This window comes from Camelus bactrianus, chromosome 5 (assembly GCF_048773025.1).
Source record: "Camelus bactrianus isolate YW-2024 breed Bactrian camel chromosome 5, ASM4877302v1, whole genome shotgun sequence".
Lineage (NCBI taxonomy): Eukaryota > Metazoa > Chordata > Mammalia > Artiodactyla > Camelidae > Camelus > Camelus bactrianus.
In genome coordinates, this window is record NC_133543.1 from 27,020,158 (window position 1) to 27,029,492 (window position 9,335).

A 9,335-nucleotide genomic window follows, 5' to 3' on the forward strand; every position below is an offset into this window, starting at 1 on the left:
CCGAAGGATCAAGAAAATGTCCTTTCCCCCTGTGTAACACAAGGGGCTATTCTGGATATACTTCCCTTCTGGGCCATGAGACTTTACCTGACTGTCTTTCTCAAGGGTAATTACCTATATTGTTTCTAGGGGACCCCTACATCTAAGAAGTTTGCACTGTGGTTCCAGAAACCCCTTATAAAAATAAATGAGCTACTCAAAAAAACTAAAAATAGAGCTACCATATGATCTAGCAGTCTCACTCCTGGGCATATATCCAGAAAAGATGAAAACTCTAATTAGAAAAGACAAAAAACACCCGTGTTCATAGCAGCATTATTTATAATAACCAAGACATGGAAGTCACCTATGTCCACCAACAAATGAATAGATTAAAAAAAAAGATGTGATACACACACACACACACACAATAGAATACTATTCAGCCATAAAAAGGAATGAAATATTGCCATTTGCAGCAACATGAATGGACCTAGGGAAGGAATCTCATACTAAGTGAAGTCAGTCAGACAAAGACAGACAAATATCATATGATATTACTTTTATGTGGAATCTAAAAAATAATACAAATGAATCTGTTTACAAAACAGAAAGAGACTCACAGACATAGAAAACAAACTTATGATTACCAAAGGGGAAAGGTGGGGAGGATAACTTAGGAGTTTGGAATCAGCAGATACACACTACTATGTACAGAATAGACAGGCAACAAGGTCCTACTGAGACTTGACAAAACTTGACAAAAGTATCTTATCTATGACATTTCAGAGCCAAGACTTGAAGGCATTTTTGGTTTCAAGGTCTGAAATTATAATATGTAGAGGCACAAATTAAATATATATTGAATCTACTGATATATTTGAGCAAGGCCCACTGTTTCCAATGTGGTTGTTGCATCTGGTAAGAGAAAGAAGGTAGCAGAAGATGGAGAGATCACTTAGTCCAGATTTCAGAAGGCTCTAACTGTTGGACACTATCTGACACTGTCCTATCTGCATAAGAGAATCCCTGACACTGTATCTTGGAGAGCCTGGCAGGGAGAACTTACCATGATACACCATTAAATATAAAGACATGTGGATGCCACAAGTAGGCTAGCTAACTTGATACAACTTCAGAATAATTTGCTTTTCAACATTTATATTCAATAATTCAACCCTTAAAGGAGAGGTAGATCACTGGGTGGGGAACGTTGGATAAAAAGAAATCACAGTGGAGGTGCTGGGCCTTGCATGTATTTTTCTGAGTTCTGGCTCCAAACTTGCATATAAAAGGGAAAAAAGAAAAGAAAAAGAAAACTTTTCCATTCATTTGAGAAAGAAAGAAAAAACATTTTAAGATACTTACTGGTATCAATCAAGTCTTTAAAGGGTCTCATTCCTCCTCCAAGGCCCTTAGTGGTATACTAGACATTTGTCTTACTTGCTGGCTGTCTAATACTTTTCCAACACCACCCCAAGGGAGAAACCAGAGAACTGGCTTTGTCAGCTTCCTTGCAGCTGGAACTCAGGTATATGAACTGGACTCTACCGGCTGGATACACCTTTGCAAAACTGTGGCAGAAAGTAAACAGTGGCAAAAGTAACAAATGCACAGAATTCATTTTCATGTTATTGTTATTGCCAGACTAAAGAAGGTGTCCATCATTTGGGGACTGTGGTGGCTGCAGAAGATACAAAGTTGCTTTGCTGGTAGAGAAGAGGCATGGTGCAGGCAGCAACACTGGTTACAGAAGCAAAGAGGTCCTGATCTGATGCACTAGTGAGAGTAGCACACAGTGTGTCATCTGGTGTGCGGTGGCTACAGCTGTGGTTTTCTCACCAGACCAGCTTTATAATGTGGTTGTGAAGCACTGCCATGAACACAGTCTCCAGCTCGCTTTCAAATGATTCTGTGATCTACTGAATATCTCTTTAATAAATGCCTTTTCTGCTTCATCTTTCTGAGCTAGCCTCTGTTGCCTGGAACTCTAATCCTCATCCAGTACCCAATTTCCTTTCCTTTATGATAAACTCAATTTTATCTATCCTGCTACATATCCAGTGATGTTTTTCATCCTCAACTAATGGTTTGGCAGCTAATATGGATGGGTGCCTCAGACAGCTGTTGTGCCAACCTGCTTTTGAGTCTGGATCTGAATACTGGAAGGAGCAACTCCAGGAGGGCAGCCAGGGAGTGTTGAGAGGGCACAGATCACTGTGTGGCAGAAAAATGGGGAAGGAGAGCACTAAGATGAAGTTTTAACTCTGGGGATTCACAGTCTGCCTTAAACTAGCCCTGAACACAGCTGTAGTAACATTTGAATTGTCAGCTGTTCCCATCTCCGAGTTCCCATGGCACATAGCACACGTCTATTATAATATGCTGCATGCTTTACTACAAATATTAATTTACCTGTCTGTTTCTACCACTAGACTGAAGCCAGGACCATGACAGTGTTTTGTGTGTACACCTATACTTACTGTATTGCAGGGGAGACACAATGAAAAGCATCTCTCATTCCCACTCCTCAAATTCTGTACAAATTGATAGATAAGATAAAGTAGTAACAGTAAACACTAATACAGCATTCTCTAAGCACTTGCCACTAACTCTCTTCATCTGTAACAATCCCGTAAATGTAGGTACAGATATTATCCTATTTTACACACAGGGAAACTGAGAAATAAGTAGTTGGGCAAGGATCATCTAGCTTACAAATAGGAGACCTTCTAGGGTCTACGAGTCAGAGAGAGGTCAAAATGTTCCTTTCCATTATAGAGCCGAAAGAGATTGTAGTTTAAGTGAAAAGCAACAGTGTACTTCGTAATACTGCACCCCTGTCTCAAAGAAAAGAAAACTGCAGGCTCCCCCAAGGGAAGCCTCAAGCACTAAGCTGAGCCCATTGCTAAGAAAAGACAAGAACACATGTTCTCTGAAGGCAGAGAAAGCACAAAACAAGAGGGAGGAAGGGACTGAGCATCCCCAGTTCCTCTCCCTATCGCACCAATCTGATTATTCATTCCATCTGCCTTAGAGAGGAAAAAAAATAGATTGGAGAGAGAAGCCAAGAGGTTATTGATTGATGTCTCTTTCCTTGGAAACATAAACGAGGATAAAGCATGTTTTCCAATCAACATTCTGAAGACTTTGGTTCTCTTAACTCATTTGACTTTACCCTAAATACATGGTCAATAGTGGTATGATTAGCTCGTTGGGGGAGGAGAGTGGCAGCCCATAAGGGTGGGGTGAGTCTACCTTCATACAGCTCTCCCCCATACCAATCACTCCTTTGTTAAGGACCTTCATGCAGTTGTGGGTGACAGTGTAGATTTTTCCTCATGGAACTCATTAAACTAGTTCTAAAACCAGTCACCAAATGAAATTTGTCTGCCTTTTGTTTTCCCAGTTCTGCCTTATGTTCAAGCACAGTACCTAATATAACTCATTGGGACACTTAAAGTTAATCCAATAATAAAATTCCCAGTACCTGAACATAAACTCCCAGGATCAAATTCCTTGGGAGAAAATAAAGCCTACAGATTAGATCCCCTTGAAAGTTCAAGTTCAAATACATCAAAGCTGAAAGTAATTAAAGCCCCAAATCAAATATTGTTCTTGGGTATGAAAAGTCCAAAGACAGTGAAATCTTTCTGTATTCTGCTTCATCTCAGTTGGAGAGGTATTCTCTCAGTGCCAGAATGGAGTTGGCTTCCTTCAGAAGCCATAGCCTGTGTTGTCCATCACTAGAATCCAGGCAGTTCCTTTGGGCCCCAAGAGCTGAATTAGCTCCACATAAAATCTCACTCTTTCATGTTTCTCACCCTTTAAAGAGGTCAAAGGTATATTAGAACACAAGACATTATTTCAGCGCTGCTGAAAACCTAGCGAACAGAAAAACAAAGGCACTTTCCAGTCCTCAAGTTCTCATCTCAGGCAAAGAAACCCAGCAGTTATGGCTACCAAAGAATACAGCAAAGATTCCGTCGTATTTGAAAGCTGTGGGTTTATGGGGAAATGTTTTATTTCAGCTCCAAAGCATATCAGTTAAGCTGTGTCTGCTTAAGAACACCATCATCTTTAAGTTTAAACTCAGTTGGGAGAGTTTGTAAAGAAGGCTTATTTGGGTATGGTGCCTTTATCACATCCATGGGGGAATTCCAGCTAGGGGTTCTGTCTCCCATCCAGAAAGTGCCCTTTGACATATTGTCTTCTGGAGTTTAGAAATTTGTAATGTAGCTGTTCAGTCATCAAGTCTCTTTTGAGGCATCATTCTTTTTCATCCAGCGTCATTAAACTTCACCGATTTCCATGTCTCCTTTAATCCCTGTGTCCCTGGCACCCCGGTCTTCTACTGAGTATGGCTCATTCTAGAAGCATGTTTCTACAGTAAGAATGCTGGCAGGCATTCTTACCCGTAGGCCTCAGTGTCTATTAACAAAGTCCCTGACTGTGGAACTGACTAGGACTACAAACTTGCTTCCTAGAGAGTTTCTCCCTTTCCCTACCAGGATTTCAGCAGGACCAACACACTGAAGCTAAAGCTTTCACTTGTATGTAGAAGCCCTGTGAGGACCAAAATCTCTAACGTGCACTCTTCAAATACTGTAAAATGTAGAAAGAGCTTAATAGTTAACTAATCCTGAACCAGCGAGAAGCCAACTTGCGTGTTTGGCGGGGGGTGCAGATGGTGATACTAGAGGCTTTCAATAAGTCTCAGGAATATGGAATTCTTTCCTGAATGTGGAATGGCAGCAAATCCAGCTCAACCTAACATTTTACTGCTAGAGTTTTACCAGTGGTCTGAATGCAGATCTCAGCCACCTTAAGGTTTAGAAGTGGCAAATGCTCTATCCACTAGTGCCTAAAGTGATCTTCGAACACCAGGCCAAGCTCATCTAAGTAGCTTGGGACTAAGCCATGCAGTCCACACCTTAAGTCCCCACTGTTGAGCTAAGGACCTTGGCAAGACTGGCTACATAATTTGTGAGGCCGAGTGAAAAATGAAAATGCAGGCCCCTTGCTCAAGAATTAAGAATTCGAAGACAATGACATTAAAGCATTAAGCCCGGTGTGAGCCCTTCAAGTAGCAGGGCCCTGTGTGACTGCCCTGGTCATACACTGACGACCCCAGCCCTGCACTGTGGTAGTCCAGATGCTGTTTGTAGACCTGGCACCTTCTGTGCCTTCATATTAGATAAATTGACAGTTCCTATTATAAACATGAGGGGAAACCACAGATTGGCTCCCATTAGAACAGAATCTCTACTGTTAAGCTCAACACATGACCAAGAGCTGACCAGACAGATTCCAAAGAGAAGGAAAGAAGAAAGGGCTGAGTCATGCCAAGTTCTTGCTTGAAATTCTTCAATGAGGTAGGTCACCGCCCACCTCTTGTCCCTAGCCGGGGAAGACGTGCGCGTGTGCGAGTTTAGAGACACCAAGTGAGGTCTCTTCTCGGAGACACCTGAGGCTGGGGAAGGGAGATTCCCGACCCAGCCCCCGAGATCCCTAGACAACAACAGCCACGATGTCTCGCGTACAGAGGGATTTAATAAATACATATTTAAAGAACAAATGTCCATGACTCTTCCATGTGTGACCTGGCCAATGCTAGAGTTCCAGGGAGCCCTCTTTATTCTCCACAGAACCAAACACTTCATCTCCTAATAGCATACTATTAGATTACAAGGGGGTTCGCTGATTATGTTATAAAGTCCTTTCTCTCACCCTTGCATGGGTTTCCCTAACTTGGCTTGTTAGATAGCAGCTGCTTCTAAACCCTGTCCTCAGCCAGTGTGCAGGACAGAGTCCTGGACAGAGAGTGAAGGAAACTCAGCATGAGTCTAGGCTTTGTATCTGACTTGCCTTTGAACTAGGACAATCAGCTAACCTCTTAGCTTTCTGCTTCAAAGTTAGGGGGTTGAATCAGATGCATGGCTTCTAACATTTCGCCTCCCCCAGCAGTCCCTCCATCTAAAGCCCAGGATCTCCAAGGGAAGAGAAAAGCAGTGCTCTTTATATGCAAAAGATACATGTTTATAGCATTCTGTATTAGGCTGAATATTCAAATAGATCCTCAGAGACCTATTAAAAATGTTTGCTATTAGATAAAGGAGAGGAGGATTTACTATGATAATACATGGCAAGATAATTCCTCATATTTCAAAAGGTCACGGATAAATTATCCCTGGTAAGTAATATTCTTAATATATAGCACATCATGTTTAATGGAAGTTGAATGGAAATTAGTCCTTGGTAATTGTTATAAAATCCCACCAGTCCCCATAGACGACTTCTGCAATCCAACAGCAGCATTCAGTCAGCGGAGAGCCAGTGCATCGAGTGGTGGCCCCCACTGTTCTGCAGTCCTGAGCGGTGGGGTTGTGATGGAGAGACGCCATTCCAGGGCTGCGTGAGGACTCTTCCATGAACTCAGGGCTCACTCAGGACGAAATTATGAGATGGGTGAAGTCTCATCTTTGGAAATGTATCACATGTCCCATGAATAATTCTTCTTGACCACCTTTCATGTGACAGTGCTACTTTCATCTATGGGTATAAGGAACTGGTAATACTGCCCCTAGAACAGCAGGGCACTTTCAGCCCATGATTTATAACAAGGGAATGCAAAGTGAACACAACACATTCTTTGGGCTTTGTATCTTTATGTTCAGAGATTTTTTGCCTGCTTGTTACTTTATAAAAGCTGGGTAGCAGAAAAGAGACAGTCTACCTCTTACATTCAAATAAGAAAGTGAATGATGTCACAGGTTATTATGTCTGTTAATGGGCTTGGGGATAACAGAGGACGGGCCCCCTAAGAGGGGAGAAGCATCGTCCACAAGCTGGACTGCAGAAGAGTCTCTCTTTGTTTCCTTCTCCTTCAACAGAAGAGATCTTGAATCTACACTCTGGCAGTACAGAACTCATTCACACCAAGCTGAGAAATAATCTGGGTAATGTTTAATTATTAATATCATTTTGAGCAGAAAATAAAAGAACTCTGCTGAAAAACTTTCTGTCTCAAGCTTCCCTTACATCTTCTGTATTCTCCTTACTGTTGTATAAAAGTTAATCTGGGACCTGAGCAGGAGTTGGGAGTCTCCTATAATATTTGCACAATAACTCCCCTAAAACAGACACACACCTACAACTTCTCTCTGGGGTGGTTCTGTCTGGGATGGACTTCTCATCTACAGTGGCCTCCTTCTCCCTGTCACAGGGCCACAGAACAGGCCAAGGATTTCAATGACCTCAATACTGACTGTGTTAGACTAGACTATATTTATCATGTTCTTTTATATTGATTGCTGGGGCAAAGCTACATCCCAGGTAACTAGACACAAAGTATCCAGATAAATAGATGATTATACATCTATACTCTCTCTCCAATTCATCTTCCCCTGCCATGAGGCTCTGCACTATCCTTTGGGTTACAAACTCTGGCTCCTCTATTTTTTGTTCTCAGTCTCAACTTGGGCATTTAGCTGATATTTAGTGTCTTAACTTAAAAAAATAATAATTCCAGTTCTTGCAGGTGCAGAGTCTCTTTCCTCCTCCTTTCAATTATCTTTTTTCAGAAACCTTTTTCTACTTTCTTTTACTGAAGACCAAGCTTACTGCTTATCTACTCCAATGTCCAAGGCAATGGATAGCTCTATAGTTAAACTAATGTCTTAGGTAATGCCATGTATGACTCAAAGCAATGGGGCAGACGTGGGAATAAATCAGGTATTCTGCTAATACCTGGACGTCTGGCATCCTTGGAAGGCCAGGATCTCTGATATGTATTTTAACCCTGGACCCTCTGCTACTGCTCCTTCTAAAGTGTCCAGCTTTTCAGATTTTCCACCTGCTTTACTCAAGAAGAGAAACCTGGTAACACTGAACACACTAGACAGTGGTGGCCTAATGTCGCCTTCCTATCAGGAGTTTTTGCTTTGCTAGAAAGTTTAGGAAGAACTGGGAGATATGCTTCATTAAAAAGGAATAGTCCTTAATAGAACAACGCAGATAAAAGACTGAGGAAGGCAACTTATTTCCTAGACTTATCAAATCTGCTTCATTATGAAGCCACTTGATGGTCACTTGGGCTCCATTTGCACGGAAGCATTCAAGAACTAGTAGAGGGTGCAAGATGGAGTCGAGGTTTTGGAGGATACCTTTGCCAGTCTTTCGATCTTACTTGAAGTCTTTCCCGTTTCTGGCTCTTTTAAAATTGAAACTCCAGAGTAGATTTCAACATAGAACCAAGAAGCCTCAAGTAGAAGCCCAGGTAGCGAATTTTGGAGGGAGTGGCAAAACACTGTAAATTGGTAACAAGACCCAAAGAAGAGAAATGGTTTGGAAGGTGGGTTGTATTGTTCTGAGAGTCAAGAAATATTCTCTTTGTCAATCTCTCTTATTTTTCTCTTCCTTTTCTTTTCCTTCCTTCCTTCCTTTTTGTAACAAAGGAGTAATGTTACACTTGGCTAAGAACTTATTTGATCTTGAATTTGAGTGGTCTTCCTTAGCTAGATGGATTAGCAACCTTAGCACAGGAAAAGAGCGGAAGTTCCTCATCTCTGTTTCCTGTTGCCCACATGGAGAACATTTTAGGGGCAGGAAAAGCTCATCATCAAGTTGGATGTTCCACTGAAAGAAACCTGACCTGTTATATGTATACAGGGAGCAGCTGATCTCCAGGTCATGACCTCAAACTTCAGGCTGGAAGTCAGGAAGGGGAAGCACATAGGAGATAGAGGACGAGCAAATTCCTAACCAGGATAAAGCGACAGCAATGTAGGCTGCATGCACAGGTAAATGGAGGATGACAGCAAATCGGCCTAGGAAACATGTATATACGATTTTCACAAGGGAATGAAGATGGATCTCTTAAAAAGGCTGTTGTGGAAATTTATCATCCCATTCCATCACCTGTACCACTGTCCTGGTACAAGTCTTTACCCTCTTGCCTCTGTTAAAGTAGCTGCAGGCCCAGTGTCCCTACCTTTCCTGTCCGTGCTGAAGGATTTTATGAAACACAAATCTGGTTACGATGCTCTGCTGTTTAACTGCCTCAGTGGCCTGTTGTTACCCACTGGACCGCACCCAGACTCCTCAGGAAAAGACTTGGTCTACCTCATCTCCCAGAAATACCCAACACTAACAGTCTATCAGTGTACTTATCCTCCCATGTGGACATTCCGTTATCTTAAACCTGCATTTATTTTTTTAAACTTTTAAATTTTGAACCAGAGACTTAACAGAAAAATTGGGAAAGCAGTACAGAGACTTTCCATATATCCTCTCTTCCCCTAACATCGTGCATAACAGTGGTCCATTTATCAAGTAAAAGAAATTCACGTTGGGAC